At 39.2% G+C, this 13,733-nt stretch overlaps 1 pseudogene; it reads right to left on the reverse strand.

Annotated features, from left to right (window-relative positions):
- Positions 1 to 5,508: 5,508 nt before the first annotated feature.
- On the reverse strand, positions 5,509 to 8,172 carry LOC110258768 (annotated as a pseudogene).
- Between the last annotated feature and the right edge of the window lie 5,561 nt (positions 8,173 to 13,733).

The following is a 13,733-nucleotide window of genomic DNA, read 5'->3' on the forward strand; positions in this document are numbered from 1 at the left end:
TCTTGCTCATTGGGTTAAGGATCTGACAGTTCGGTAAGTTGTTGTGTAGGTTGCAGACATGGATGTGGCTGTGGCCGTGGCATTGACTGTGAGCTGCATCTCTGATTCTACACCTAGCCTGGGAACTTCCACATGCCAAGCATAAGACCCTAAAGATGAAAGTTGAAAAAAGAAAGTAATGTGAGTAAGGCCACTGGGGTCCCATACTAGCCCCTTTGTCCTGGAGGCCTGGATTACAGCAATGTCACCTCTTACAGGTATCCCCTGTAGCTCCACCTCCCACAGTGGCACATGTGTGCTCTGTGCATGTGATCACATATGCGCAGTGTTTGCATGGGCATCTGGCTTTTCCTCTGGACCCAGCCTACACACCCTGCACACAAGCTTCTCCTCACTGTCACTCACAGCATGGGGTGGAGCAGGTGTGGCTGCTTCCCAGTCTCACCCTTCTTACCTAGGGATGAGCTGAAGGTACAGAGGGGCGTGGACACTGGCTCCATGACTTCCCGGAGATCAGGAATCCACAGCCCTTTCCATCACCCACCCTGCTGGCTAGTGGGGCTCAGAGATGGAGACCACATGAGAGCAGTTCAGACCCACATGAGCCAGCTGGTGTGGCTGACCAGGACCCAGGAGTTGAGTGGTTGTGGACCCTGTATCATCAACTCACTGCCTCTGCTCCAAGGGTATCAGATAAGGCCCCCAACTAGAAAGGAAACAGAGGAGAACTGGTGTTGACCATGGCCACAGGGTAGATCCTATTTAGCCAACCCTCCTTCCTTGGGCTCTTGCCTTTTAACCTGTTGCCTGGCCCCAGCACAGAAAACACACCGGCCTGGAGACCCCACAAGCTATGTCCACCGTGTCCCCACACTGCTCAGGACAGTGTCTAAGGGGCCCTGCTCCCACTCCCCTGATCCACTTGTCTCTTCACAAGTTCATGTGGGCAGGGTGGCCTCTGTTCTAGTCTATGTGCCCTGGACAGATCCTGGACACAGAGCACAAACCCCAGAATGAAATCCGTTTAAACATGTGTGGCTGGAAAGCATCAGTTCTAAAGAGGCCCATGGTTAACAATGCTGTGCTGTGCATGTAAATGTCAAGGGGTATATCTCCCTTTTACACCACAGTAAAAAAAAAAAAAAAAAAAAAAGAAAAGTGAGGAGTACATGGTGTAAAGTAATACAGTGAAAATAAACCCCAATATGTCAGTAACTAAAATAAATGTAAAAGACCCATACTTACTAATAGTGATTTTAAGTGAGATAAATTGTTTTACCTAGAAGCATTTACAGCCAGAGTTTCTCATGAGGTTATCAGTGCAGTGGATCAGGGTGCTGCCATGGCATAGGCTCAGTCCTTGGCCAAGGAAATTCTGAATGCTGAAAATGTGGCCAAAATAAAAAAAGAAGAAAAAACTCAGAATTGCATGTGTAGGGAGTTCCTTTTGTAGCTCAGCAGGTTAAGTACCCAACTAGTATTCATGAGGATGAGGGTTTGATCCCTGGCCATGCTCGGTGGTTAAGACCTCTGCATTGCCATTAGCTGTGTCGTATGTTGCAGATGAAGTTCAGATCTGGCCTTGGTGTTTCTATGCTGTAGTTCAGCACCTTCAGTTCCAACTGGACCCCTATCCTTGGGAATTTCAATATTCCCAAGGTGTGGCCCTAAAAAGACAATACAAAAACAAAAACAAAACAAAACACATGTGTAGCCAAGAATACACAAGTTTAGTGGGGAGTGCCTCTTGGGTATCTTAGACCCAGAACACAGTGAATGCTCTGTGATGGCTTCAATACTTCCTTGTTGATGGTTTAAAAAAAACCCCACAGATTGGAAAAAAGACTCATCTCTCAATAGTTCACTGGTCTGATCAGAACTCATAATGGGAATTATAAATATGTGGGATGCAGCACAAGTAGATTTCAGAGAAGAGTAGAATCAGTCTGTTTGAACCAAGTGAGAGGAGAACCTGCAAGTCTGTGAGCAGGTCATGGAAAAATGGGGCTGGATGTCAATCAGGCCAAGCCAAGGCCAGGAGGAGAGTTTTGAGGAAGCACCAGGAGGACCTGGGAGCTGGTCCTTCCAAAAGGCCTGGAGCCCATGAGTGTGCAGGCAAGCACACATCTCAGTGACCTGACAGTGGGGGAAATTCCCAGGAGCCAAGGTGGAGCCAGGGCACCACCTGCTCACATGAGCCTTAACAGCTGTCCCTGGGGGTCCACTAGACATATCCTCACTGCTGGTTTTTGCTGAGCTCACTGAGTGTGGTGGGAAACTTGTCAGGGGCTGAAATATATCTTTGGTTCTGGCTCCTGGCTCCATGGATATGCACCAGTAATGCCTGCCAGATCACCAGATGCCATGTAATTCTGAAGACAGTGAGGGCATTCTGGGGGCCTCTGCAAGGCAGCTGAGTTTTCAGTGACACACAGGACTCCAAGAGCTGTGGGACCATGTAGACAGAGTGCCAGCTCCCTTCTGTCTGGCCCAGTCCCTGCAGAGACATTAGGCTCTCCAAACCTCTGTGTATTCTGCCAATGTGGACCTCTGCATATGTGGCCATGATGGCCCTGTTGACCCTGCAAATAACCAGCACTGGGAGACTGGCCAAAACTCCAGTCTCCTGACTGCTCCCAGCTGGGACCATGCCAGAAGGTCCTGAGGAGCTGCCAACCAGGAGGCATCCAGGTCAACTGCATTGTGTGACCATCTACCACTTCTGATTTTCTCATCCCTACAGTGTTGAAAGTGCCAATGAAAACCAAAGGAACTTCCCTGTCCCACACCAAAAACTCTGAGGATAGCATAGTTCCTGGCAGGTACTGGGCGGCCCCTGCTGTGTCCCAGCAGGAGTCCAGGAACCTGGTGCTTCAGGAATGCTGAGACACAGCTGGGATGGGCAAGCAGTGGGACCTTGCTCTGTGTCCAGTCACTTTTCTGCAGCCAGTCAGTATAAGTCCCACCCCAGGTCCCACTGCAAAATAACAGTGTCACAAAAAGAATACCCACTTTGCTGTCACAACATCTATCTCTTTCTCTCTGCTCATCTGGCTCTCTCTGTCTGCCTTGAACTTCACCAGCTCCTGGGCTGAGCACAAGTCCCTCACTTGGCCTTAAAGCCTGTGTCATCTGACTTGGGGAGGTATCCAGTGTCACCATCTGTCCCATTTGTGGAGCCAGCCACACCGTGATCACTACAGGCAAGGAACAGCCCTGTGTTGTAAGTGGCACTGGCTGCTATGTCTGAGGTCACTTTGGACAGCATGCAAGATAGGTCCAAGTTCGGTCCCTGGCCTTTGCCTGAAGTGGGAGTGACACAGCAAGTCTGCTTTTTCCACCTCCTGCAGAGCAGCCCTGAAAATCCCAGCTGCTTTGAAAGGCAAGAAAATGCAGACAGACTGGGAGGGAAGAAATCACACTCCTCGTTCGCAGAGGACATGGATGACTAGAAAATCTCAGGGAAGTAAGAAAAACACAGGTAGGAGGACAGTGGGCTCAGCAACTACTCATGACAGGCCACAGGCTCCTCCATGACACAATGGCCAAGTGGTAACCAAATGAAAACACTACACCAGATACAGTCACACCTCAGGAAATAAGGTACTTGAGCATGAACATTAAGCAATGTAGATAGGACTGCATACTGAAAATTATAATCATAACAAAGCTGTGTAATCAGAATCCAGATTAAACAGCAATAACAAAAAAATAAATGAAAACATTATTATGACCCCAGAAGAATATTTTATTCTTCTTTCTACCTTGAACTTTCCACTTATATACACATACACATTCATACACTCATGCAAACACACATTTACACACACATAATAATTCTGACTTTTATTAACATAAGTCATTTTCAACTATTTTTGTTATTTTATATAAAGGAAATCCTATGTATTAGTTTTGGTTTTGTCTGGGTTATTTTACTTAATATACCATATATGGTAGTATGTACTTCTGGATTGTTCCTTCTCTAGTATTCTATTTCTTAAAATAGTCCAATTAATCTTTTAAAATATCATATAGTTATCACTTTGTGTGTTCTGTTTAAAAAATTGTGCATGTTCCAATATCACAAAGACTTCCCACCATGTTGTCCTCTAAAATGTCTAAGTTTGCATTTCACTTTAGGATATTTAGTCTGGGTAGAATTGATTCTGTTCAGGATATTGTGTAGCTGTCCAGTTCTTTTATGCTTTTCTCAAATTAAATATGCAAATTACCTAATACCATTTACTGAAAATATATTCTCTTTTGGAGAATAGCATAAGTCAGGTAACATCAGATGAGTGGATGGATCAGTTCGGAAGTATTTATTTCATTGATTTGTCTGTCCTCACAAAAATGTTTTCTTCATGACTAAATCTTTATAATAGGCCATGGTATCTGGTCATGTAACATGTAACTTTAAAATCTATTCTCTTGCTTCAAGATTATCATTGCTATGTTTTGTGCTTTACTTTCTGAATCATTTTTACAATAAGTCTTCTAAATTCTAAAAGGAAGAAAAAGGAAAGGAATGAAGGAAGAAAAAAGGAAGGAAAGGAGGGAGGAAAAAAAAACAGGAAGAAAGGGCAGGAGAGAGGAAAGGAGGGAGGGAGGATTTATTTGGGATTATATTGAATTTATGCATCAATCTGAAGATTTTAGACTTTGCTGCAGTAATATGTCTTCCACTCCACAGACAAATTTGGTATCACTCCATTTATTTACTTATTTTACAATTGTCAGATTTTTTGAGAGTTCTCTGTTGGCTTAATGGTTAAGGATTTGGTGCCACTGTTGTGTGGGTTCAATCCAGGATACTTCCACATGCTGGGAGCCCAGCCAAAAAAAAAGAGTTAAATTTTTATACCTGTGATTCCTGAGGGCTTAGATATTTTTGTTATATTTATTCCTAATTTAGGTTTCTTTTTTTTTGTGGTTTTGTAATTGTTATAATCTTTCAATTTTATTTTCTAATTGCTGTGAGTAGGATATAGAAATAATTGATTTTTCTAAATTTTTGTATCCAGTAACTTCACTAAGTTCACTTATTATTTTTCATACATTCTGTATAGATCTTTCAGTGTGTAGTTAATCATAGCATTCACCAATTTTTTAAATGGCAGTTTCTAATTTCTTTTATTTCTTTATCATAGTGAAATAATTACTATGTCCAATATATTCTGACTATTAATGGAGGGACTGGATCTCCTAGTCTTGAGATCATTTTCAAAGGAGTAGATTACAGTGTTTCAGCATTGCTTTAGATATTTTATGTAGATATTTTTGTTGCTGTTGTTTTGAGGTCGAGTAGTGTAATGTTAACATCCAAGTAAAACAAATAAATGTCTCTGTAGCAGCTCATTAACAACTGGTAACACATGGTGGTCATTGCACCAGAGCCTAAAAAAAGTGATCTATACAATGGAGGACCCCTCCACAAGAGGATGGCAAGCTGTAACAATATTACCAACAGTCACCCCCCAAAATACAAACATCCATATACACCCTCCTTCAGGGGAAAGATTCACTATACTTGTAATGTAGATAAGCTACATTGTCACTGGAGATTTGGATCCAGACATCCCCCCTGTCATGATAAAGGTTGACTGAGCCTCCTGAGTAGGCATAACTTTTGGTAGCTCATATTATAAGCCTGTTCCACCTCCAGGTTATAGGAGTAACCCTGATCCATGAACACATAAGCATGCACAGATGCAGAACCTACAGAGAAGCCCACCTCCAAGATCCAGTTTCCTTCACTCTCCATGTAGAAGAGGCCGGGGTCTCTATTACCCCAACCACAGATCATGGTGCCCATGGACGGCCCCATGCCTTTATACTGATACACCATGTTGGCAAGCAGCTTGGAGGCAGCTGCTACTGAGATGCATTCCTTGTTTTGAAGCTCATAGATGCATCACTGATGAGCCAGGGATCTGTCCTAGAATCTGCAATTTGCTGCACCTACAGCCCTGGTGCCCAGCAGGTACGGATCGATCTCTATTGCCTTTTTTACTGTCTGGGGGGCAATGTAGGCACCTGCTGTGGCCAAGTAGTCTGCTGCAACAATGACTCCATGGAGAAGCTTGAAGCACAGGATGGTGGTACTGTGAAGCATTTTGATTTTTGGCTCCTCTGGGACTCCCCATCTGGGCATGACTGAGCTCAGTCCATCGCCAGGGCTCCCTGGACCTGGGTCCAGCAGATCCACACAATCCCCTAGTCTGAAAAACTGGTGCTGTTTCATGGCTAGTGGAATATTTAACATGATTGCCAGCAGCTTGTCTAGAAAAATCTAATGACAAATATCCATCACCATAATATCAGTGTCTTTTCACTGCCCTAAAAATTCTCTGAGTTCTGCCTGTTCACCATCTCCCTATATGTAGAAGTTTGTATGTAATTACTTAAAAATATTTTTCTTTTCTACTCTGCTAGAAAGCTTATTACAAATGGGTATTGAATTTTATTATTACACTATTTTATTTTTAATATATAATGATATTAATTACATTGATTGAATTTAAGTGTGAAATCAACCTGTCATTCTTGCTTACACATAGTACCCCTTTAAGTGTATCACAGATTCTTAAAAAAATATATATAACATGCAAAGTGTTGGTATCTTGAGTACAGCTCAGTATTTTACATATTTGTGTACATTGGAGAAACTTATAGAGAGTTTGTATCTTTCCCTTATTGTATGCATTTATTTTTCTCCTCCTTCACCCCATTCCCATTCTTCTCCCTCTTTCCATTCCCTCCTTCCCTTACTACTTATAGAATACATTGTGTGAATGCTGAGTGTGCCATTATATACTGACCCATAATATCTGGGCTGTTTTTACTTGACATCTATAATGAATACATGTGCCAAAACAAGCTATTACGTATCCTCCAGTAGACATATTCAATCAGGAATGGAATTGCAGCATCACAGAGAATACATAACTAAAATTTAGAATTTACCACACTTTTTTTTCTAAAGTTTTTATAGCAACATATAGTCCATAAACAACTGAAACATTTTTTTAGTTTTTTTTTAATTTTCCCACTGTACAGCAAGGGGGTCAGGTTATCCTTACATGTATACATTACAATTACAGTTTTTCCCCCACCCTTTGTTCTGTTGCAACATGAGTATCTAGACATAGTTCTCAACGCTACTCAGCAGGATCTCCTTGTAAATCTATTCTATGTTGTGTCTGATAAGCCCAAGCTCCCGATCCCTCCCACTCCCTACCCCTCCCATCAGGTAGCCACAAGTCTCTTCTCCAAGTCCATGATTTTCTTTTCTGAGGAGATGTTCATTTGTGCTGGATATTAGATTCCAGCCATAAGTGATATCATATGGTATTTGTCTTTGTCTTTCTGGCTCATTTCACTCCGTATGAGAGTTTCTATTTCCATCCATGTTGCTGCAAATGGCATGATGTCATTCTTTGCTATGGCTGAGTAGTATTCCATTGTGTATATATACCACCTCTTCCGAATCCAATCATCTGTCGATGGACATTTGGGTTGTTTCCTTGTCTTGGCTATTGTCAATAGTGCTGCAATGAACATGCGGGTGCATGTGTCTCTATTAAGGAGAGTATGGTCCGGATAGACGCCCAAGAGTGGGATTGCGGGGTCATATGGAAGTTCTATGTTTAGATTTCTAGGGTATCTCCAAACTGTTCTCCATAGTGGCTGTACCAGTTTCCATTCCCACCAACAGTGCAGGAGGGGTCCCTTTTCTCCACAGCCCCTCCAGCACTTGTTATTTCTCGATTTATTAATGATGGCCATTCTGACTGGTGTGAGGTGGTATCTCATGGTAGTTTTGATTTGCATTTCTCTTATAATCAGGGATGTTGAGCATTTTTCCATGTGTTTGTTGGCCATCTGTATATCTTCTTTGGAGAAATGTCTATTCAGGTCTTTTGCCCATTTTTCCATTGATTGATTGGTTTTTTTGCTGTTGGGTTGTATAAGTTGTTTATATATCCTAGAGATTAAGCCCTTGTCAGTTGCATCATTTGAAACTATTTTCTCCCATTCTGAAAGTTGGCTTTTTGTTTTCTTTTGGGTTTCCTTTGCTGTGCAAAAGCTTTTCAGTTTGATGAGGTCCCATGGGTTTATTTTTGCTCTAATTTCTATTGCTTTGGGAGACTGACCTGAGAAAATCTTCATGATGTTGATATTAGAGAGTGTTTTGCCTATGTTTTCTTCTAGGAGTTTGATGGTGTACTGTCATATATTTAAGTCTTTCAGCCATTTTGAGCTTATTTTTGTGCATGGTGTGAGGGTGTGTTCTAGTTTCATTGCTTTGCATGTTGTTGTCCAGGTTTCCCAGCAATGCTTGCTGAATAGACTTTCTTTTTCCCATTTTTTGTTCTTGCCTACCTTGTCAAAGATAAATTGACCATAGGTGTCAGGGTTTATTTCCGGATTCTCTATTCTGTTCCATTGGTCTGTCTGTCTGTTTTGGTACCAGTACCACACTGTTTTGATGACTGTGGCTTTGTAGTATTTCTTGAGGTCTGGGAGAGTTATGCCTCCTGCTTGGTTTTTGTTTCTCAGGATTGCTTTGGCGATTCTGGGTCTTTTGTGATTCCATATAAATGTTTGGATTGTTTGTTCTAGTTCTGTGAAAAATGTCATGGGTAATTTGATAGGGATTGCATTGAATCTGTAGATTGCTTTGGGTAGTATGGCCATTTTTACAATATTGATTTTCCCAATCCAGGAACATGGAATATCTTTCCACTTCTTTACATCTTCTTTGATTTCTTTGATTAAAGTTTTATAGTTCTCGGCATATAGGTCCTTTACCTCCTTGGTCAGGTGTATTCCGAGGTATTTGATTTTGTGAGGTACAATTTTAAAAGGTATCGTATTTTTGTATTCCTTTTCTAATGTTTCATTGCTGTTATACAGAAATTCAACTGACTTCTGAATGTTAATCTTATATCCTGCTACTTTGCTGAATTTATTAATCAGTTCAAGTAGTTTTGGGGTTGAGTCCTTAGGGTTTTCTATGTATAGTATCATGTCACCTGCATACAGGGACAGTTTTATCTCTTCTCTTCCTATATGGATGCTTTTTATTTCTTTTGTTTGTCAAATTGCTGTGGCTAGAACTTCCAAAACTATGTTGAAGAGCAGTGGGGAGAGTGGGCATCCCTGTCTTGTTCCAGATTTGAGTGAGAAGGCTTTCAGTTGTTCCCCATTGAGGATTATATTTGCTGTGTGTTTATCATAAATGGCTTTGATTATATTCAGGAATGTTCCCTCTATACCCACTTTGGCGAGGGTCTTGATCATGAATGGATGTTGAACTTTGTCAAATGCTTTTTCTGCATCTATTGAGATGATCCTATGATTTTTGACTTTTTTTTTTTTGTTAATGTGGTGTATGATGCTGATTGATTTGCGTATGTTGAACCATCCTTGTGAACCTGGGATGAACCCAACCTGGTCATGGTGTATAATTTTTTTGGTATGTTGTTGGATTCGGTTGGCTAAGATTTTGTTGAGAATTTTTGCATCTATATTCATCAATGATATTGGGCGATAGTTTTCTTTTTTGGTGGTATCTCTGTCTGCTTTTGGAATGAGGGTGATGGTGGCCTCATAGAATGTCTTTGGGAGTATTCCTTCTTCTTCAACATTTTGAAAGAGTTTAAGGAGGATGGGCACCAATTCCTCTTTATATGTTTGATAGAATTCACCTGTGAAGCCATCTGGTCCTGGACTTTTATTTGTAGGGAGTGATTTTATGACCTCTTCCATTTCATTTCTAGTGATGGGTCTGTTCAGTTGGTTTGTTTCTACTTGATTCAGTTTTGGCAGGCTGTAAGATTCTAGAAAATTGTCCATTTCTTCCAGATTGTCAAACTTGTTGCCATACAGTTGTTCATAGTAGTCTCTTATGGTTTTTTGTATTTCTGCTGTATCCGTTGTGATTTCTCCTTTTTCTTTTATAATTTTGTTTATTTGGGTTCTTTCTCTCCTCTTTTTAGTGAGTCTGGCCAGGGGTTTGTCAATTTTGTTGACCTTTGCAAAGAACCTGCTCTTGGTTTTATTAATTTTCTCTATTGTTTTTTGAGTTTCTATTTTATTGATTTCTTCTTTGATCTTTATAATTTCCTTCCTTCTGCTGACTTTAGGTCTTTTTAATCTTCTTTTTCTAGTTCATTTAGGTGGAGGGTTAAGTTGTCAATTTGGGATCTTTCTTCTTTTTTGAGAAAGGCCTGTATTGGTATAAATTTCCCTCTGAGCACTGCTTTTGCAGCATCCCATAGATTTTGAGAGGTTGTGTCTTCATTATCATTTGTTTCAAGGTGGTTTTTAATTTCCTTCTTGATTTCCTCATTGACCCATTGGTTTTTTAGTAGCATGTTGTTTAGTCTCCATGTAGTAGGTTTTTTCTCTTTGCTTTCCCCATGGTTGATTTCTAATTTCATGGCATTGTGGTCAGAGAAGATACTTGAGATAATTTCTATGCTCCTAAATTTATTGAGGTTCGCTTTGTGTCCCAATATGTGGTCGATTCTTGAGAATGTTCCATGAGCATTTGAGAAGAATGTGTATTCTGCTTTTTTTGGATGTAGTGTCCTGAAGATATATCAATTCAGTCTAACTTTTCTATTGTTTCCTTTAGGATCTCTGTTGCTTTATTGGTTTTCTGTCTAGAGGATCTGTCCATTGATGTGAGGGGGGTATTTAGGTCTCCTACTATGATTGTATTCCCATCAATATCTCCCTTTATGTCTGTTAGTATTTGTTGTATGTATCTGGGTGCTCCTATATTTGGGGCATATATGTTGATGATAGTAACATCCTCTCCTTGGATGGATCCCTTAATCATTAAATAGTGTCCTTCTTTGTCTTTCTTTATGTCTTTCGTTTTAAAGTCCATTTTGTCTGATATGAGCATTGCGACTCCTGCTTTTCTGTCTTGTCTATTGGCATGAAATATTTTTCCCCACCCTTTCACTTTCAATCTATATGTATCTTTGTTTTTTTTCCTAAGGTGAGTTTCTTGTAGGCAGCATATGGAAGGTTTTTGCCTTTTTATCCACTCAGCCACACTGTGTCTTTTGATTGGGGCATTCAGTCCATTGACATTTAAGGTGATAATTGATATATGATTATTTATTGCCATTTGAACCTCGTGTTCCAGTTGATTCTATGGTTCTCCATTCTTCCTTTCTTTTTTTTTTTTTTTTTTTGGTTGGATGGTCTCCTGTTATTATCTGCTTGAGTGGTTTTTTTTTTTTCATTTTTTGCAACTGCAATATTTGGTTTTGGCTTGTGGTTGCCCTCTTTTTTAAGTATGCTAACCCCTTCCCATAATTGTGTGTTTTAGCCTGATGGTCCTGTAAGTTCAAACACTTCATTAATATATTAAAATTAAGAAGAGAAACATACACACAAACAAAAGGGGTTATTTACTTCCTAACATCCCTTGCCCACATTTTATGGTTTTGATGACTCTTTTTTTTTTCTTTTTAATTTTATTTTGTTTGAAGCATGTTCATGATTAAATCTGTATGCTGGCTTATTTGAGTGACTGCTCTCTGATTGCGGTTTCCACACTCCTAGTTCTTCCTCTTCTTCTTCTTTTTTTTTTTTTTTTTTCTTTTTTCTTCCCTTTCCTTCCTTTCTTTTTGGTTTAGAGAAGCCCTTTCAATATTTCCTTTAACCTGGGTTTTGTGTTGCTGTATTATTTAAGTTTTTGTTTGTTGGAAAAATTTTTATTTCCCCTTCTATTTTAAATGATATTCTTGCTGGATAGAGTATTCTAGGTTGCATATTTTTTTCCTTTTAGCACTTTAAATATCTCTTGCCATTCCCTCCTGGCCTGTAGTGTTTCTGTAGAGAAATCAGCTGATAATCTTATGGGGGTTCCCTTGTAGGTAACATTCTGTTTTTCTCTTGCTGCCTTGAGGATCCTCTCTTTATCACTAACATTTGCCATTTTTATTATGATGTGTCTTGGTGTGGGTCTGTTTGGGTTCAGTTTGTTTGGGGCCCTCTGTGCTTCTTGTATCTTGAACCCAGTATCCTTTAGATTTGGGAAGTTTCCATCGATAATTTCTCCAAATATATTTTCCATCCCCTTATCTTTTTCTACTCCTTCTGGAATTCCTATTATGCATAGATTGGCCCGCTTTATATTATCCCATAGGTCTCTTATATTGCTTTCCAGTTTTTTGATTTGGTTTTCTGTCTGTTGACCGGATTGAGTGATTTCCATTATTCTATCTTCCATATCACTGATTCGTTCTTCTGCATTATTCATTCTGGTTTTTACTGCCCTTAGTTCATTTTGCATCTCTGCAAATGGATGTTCTAGTTTTTCTTGGCTCCTCCTTATATTTTCTAGTTCCTTTCTGAGGGTATCTGCATTACTGTTCCTATCTTCTCTTAATTCCTTCAGTATTTTCACTATTTCTCTTTTGAACTCCAAGTCTGTCTGACTGAAGAGATCTGTTTCATTGTTGACTGTTTTAGGTGAGTTCTCCTGTTGGTTTGACTGGGGGTGGTTTTATTTTCTTTATGTTCATAACAAATTTTTAATTGTTCAGAGTAATTTTTGAGTAAAACTTAAAAGCCAAGAGCTATCCTGGTGGGTGTATAGTGATATCATATTATAATATTATCTAATAATAATAATTTTTGAAACTTATTTATCCAATTTTTGGATGTTATGACACACTCTTTTGTGTAGTGTTTTTTCAGGTATCTTGCTTTTTTTTTCCCCTGGATCATACTGGTTTTAGAGGTTAGGTAATCTGTTGCCTCTATTTTATTTTATTTTATTACAAATTATTGATACCAGTACTTTGTAGCATGCATGTGTTTCAAATATACTCTGTCAGGATTTCCTTTTCACTCTCCTATGGTGTATTTTGATTAAAACAAGTTTTAATTTTGGAATGAGTGATATTTTTTCTTGGTATTACAATTTTTGCAATTCATTTTGGAAAACCATGCTTGTCCCAAATAATAAAGATATTATGTTCTTTTTCTTCAAGGGACTTTGTGATTTTTAGTTTGCACATTTCTATTTATGACACATCTCATTTAATTTTTAGATAAATTACAAAAAAATGACTATGCTCCATGTTTTACATGGCTAACCTTATTGAACAGAAAATTTACTAAAAAACACTTCTCTCCTTGTTATATTGCAGTGGTGTTTTTGTTTGTAATCAAGTGAAATTTTACAGGCTAGTCTGTGTGTTGAATTGATTTTCATTTATTTTATTGGTCTTTCTGTCCGTATATGCATTGATGACACAACTGTTAAAATAATCTAGCCTTATTTAAGGATGTGAAATCTGCTATTGGAAGTCCTCTGGAATCCTGCTTCTACCTGCTTCTACTGAGGTTTTCTCCTGACTATTCTCAATCATTTGCATTTCCACATACATTTTAATACTAACTTGAGTGGAATTCTAATTGTTATTGCATTAAATATATGGGGCAATTTAGACACAAATGACTTGATCATATTTATTTCATCCAGCCAATGGTATTTTGCTGCATGCCTGTCTTCTTTACGAATTCAGTAATGTTTCCATAGGTCCTAACAATGAAGTCACACAAGTTGTTCCTTAAGACTTTTACAGATTTTTTCCTATGTAATAAATTATTTAATATTGTGTTTTTACCTGCTTTATGCTAGTATTATACAAAAATCGTATTTTTGTGTGCTGACCTTATATCTACCAACATTGCAA

Source organism: Sus scrofa, unplaced genomic scaffold (genome assembly GCF_000003025.6).
Source record: "Sus scrofa isolate TJ Tabasco breed Duroc unplaced genomic scaffold, Sscrofa11.1 Contig42, whole genome shotgun sequence".
NCBI lineage: Eukaryota > Metazoa > Chordata > Mammalia > Artiodactyla > Suidae > Sus > Sus scrofa.